A 3,211-nucleotide genomic window follows, 5' to 3' on the forward strand; every position below is an offset into this window, starting at 1 on the left:
GAGAGAGAGAGAGAGAGAGAGAGAGAGAGAGCTATAGAGCTGAATCAGCGTCTGGGTTGCCATGACGATAACACAATGACAGGTAAAACGCAAGAACAGCTCATATATCAGCAATCAAAACCTTTTCCCTCCCTCCTTCTCCTTCTCATCTTTCTCTTGCTCTCTTTCTCTCTCTCTTACTCACTCTTACTCTTTTTTCTCCCTTCTCATTCTCCTCTCCCCCTCTCTCACATACTCTCTCTCTCTCTCTCACACACACACACACACACACACACACACACACACGCACGCACGCACGCACGCACGCACGCACGCACGCACACACACATACATATATACAAACAGTCGTAACGTCCGTCCACGCGTTCGCGCGTCAGCGAAATTTGCGGAGCATAACTAAATACGCATAGCGAGATTGCGCCTGGCTGGCAAATAGTAAAATAGCATAGCAAAAAGCATATATAGTAAGTGCGCAGGCGAAACCGAGGGATTTGCAACATTATTATAGATGAAAGCCAACGCGGCTCTCACACTTACGGCGCAAGAGCAGCCGGATTGCGTGTGACGCACGCAGAGGCATACAGAAAATTACAAAGGACTACGGCACCATTGTTTCGTTTACTGTCGAGAAGATTTAAATTCTATAGGTCTCGCAGCATGACGTCAAGCGTTAAAAATGAATAACATATACAAATCCGAGTAAGCAGGCACGTAGCGCGTAATATTTCTAAGCGCATAGCGAGAAAACCACACAATGCGCCATGTGTAATGTGTCATGTAATGTGTTCATATCCAATTTCCTATGCTATAACTGCATAAAATCTTGGTGTTTTTCAAGTTAGTGTAATAAGTGATACATCCGCTGTGAGGTGAGACTATAATCCGCTATATTTTTTTTTGATTGGACATTTCTGACCAAAAATCTCGTAATAAAAACATTAAGCTAGCACCCACGTGTCCGTAGCGCGCCATCGACATGCTGAACACCCGCGAATAGGCCCACGCCTCCACACTCGTCAACGATGCAGTTGACTCGCAATGCATTCGTGCACGCGAGCATGAGCGTCATCTGATCCGCGCGTTGCGAATCATAAACCGACAATAAGTGTTTTACTCAACGCCTTAAAAAATGGCGGCCATCTTAAATTCTTAAGTGGCTAACGGGCAGTTCCAAAAAGGTAGGAGTATCCATACCTATTTTGGTGCTTGTCTGCATGATCACCATTTGAAAGATTCTCCTGAAATATTCACTTAATCTGCTGGACTGCTCTGCCGCGAACATTTCATCTTACTATAATTTGGCGAATGTTGTATGTATGTTAATGAAAGGCTTCGTCAGTTTGGATTTGAACTTTTACGGCGCTACTTGACATCTCCAACTCGTTTGCCGAATCCCCCAACCCCCTCCAACACGTCTGCAGAATAGTCGTGACCTGGTCTACGTCGATGCGGTTAAGATTGTGCCAACTGTGTGACGGCACGGCAGCTGGACGAGAGGAGCGCACGGCATCCGCACGGACAGGACGATCGGTGCATTCTGACACTATGAGCTTGCATCTTGATTCGTCAGATCGAGACAAAAAAATTCATGAGCAGGCTTTTGTGCTACAGCTGGTATTGCTCAACGTGTCTCAATATGTGTGTGTTACCGACAGACCCCGAATTAAGACAATGTCCGATGACTATAGCAATATCTGTATTGTTATACAGTTCTGACACCGCAAAAAAGTTATATACAGTTCAAAGACAGATCGCACAAGGGTGTGAATAAGGGATCGGGGGCAAGTAGCTTGACATGTTGCGGAGCACTGAATAGATGGCAGTGGTGCAACGACTAGCATTTTCAACCGTCTCACAGATATGCTTACACGTTCCGAACACCAGATCAGGGGCAGTGAATTTTCATCGGGGTGTAAAACCCTGGCTCTCAAACATTAGGGAGTCAGGGACTGTCAATTCCTTGTGGCTTGGATCATCACACAATATCATTAGTATTCATTACTCAGTCTCCAGTAATAGAAACGTAACACAACAGAGTTAGGAGAGGGGAGAGACTATCATAAGCCTCTTGTGGGAAGATAAGCTTCCTCTGCTGCCCTGCTGCCCTAGCTACATGTTATGCCTGGCTAGTGCTACCGTGATAATCAAAGTAGCATAATAGAGACATAAGGAGCAGTAAGACAACTAGACAAGTAGTACTAAAGCCGGCACAATGCGCCATGTCCAAACGCTAAATTTTCCAATACTAGACTAGCAAATACTTCGGTCATGCCATAATCAACACTATCTAATTATTGCGAACAAAATAAACTCTATGATTCCGTCTCATTTCACTGCGCGTTGTCTTATAAAAGGTATTCTGAAAATGCGTCCAATGTTGTTCAAATTCTCCGACGTTGTTGAGCAAGTTCTCAAGCAACGTTGCAAGTGCTGGGCGCGTACAGCGTACGGGGTGTGTAGCAAAGAATAAACAATGTACCTCACCTCACCCTTCGAGCTAAAATTTGTTGCAAACAGTCGCCGTTGTGCGCCAGAATGCCAGTTTTCTCTGCACCTCTTTTTTTGTAGGGTTTAAGCAAACGTCGCAGTGAAATGAGAAGACAACTAGAGGTTTATTTGTGCATAATAGTGGTGTGAATGCATGACACGAAGTGATGTGCTAGTCTAGGTACGGAGCCAAATTAGCGTTATGGATGCGCATTTGTCGGCTTTAATCCTATATTACTCTTGGTATATATACTACACCTATCGCCTAACTACAATACTGCTGCTTCTGCTGCTGGAGCCTCCCTCACCAGGGCGACACCATCGCCATCAGAATTTACAGTAAAATAACCTCACTAACATGCATTCGTGATGGAAAAACACTGATAAAATCTTTCTTTACGTGCAGCAGTAATCAAAAGAAGCAATTGGAAGAATCAAGTCATATAGTTTTAGTACTAAATGCGTAATTTCTGCATTAGGTAATGCCGCACAATGGAGATAATAGCACTGAGTAGGGCTATGTTATATATGGTAGCTGCAGGGCTCCCTACATCAGTACATGTGTAGCCCTACATCTGTGCATATGTAGCCCTAGCTCTAGAACTATAGCCCTTGCTATGCACGGTGGCAGAGCGAAGGCTCATTCTAGAGCAAATGTAGCCCTAACATCGGAGTCTATGCCCTCAACGCGTCTTACAGATATTTAAACTCGATACCATATCAA

The sequence above is a fragment of the Priapulus caudatus genome, unplaced genomic scaffold (assembly GCF_000485595.1).
Source record: "Priapulus caudatus unplaced genomic scaffold, Priapulus_caudatus-5.0.1 Scaffold130, whole genome shotgun sequence".
In the NCBI taxonomy this organism is placed as follows: domain Eukaryota; kingdom Metazoa; phylum Priapulida; class Priapulimorpha; order Priapulimorphida; family Priapulidae; genus Priapulus; species Priapulus caudatus.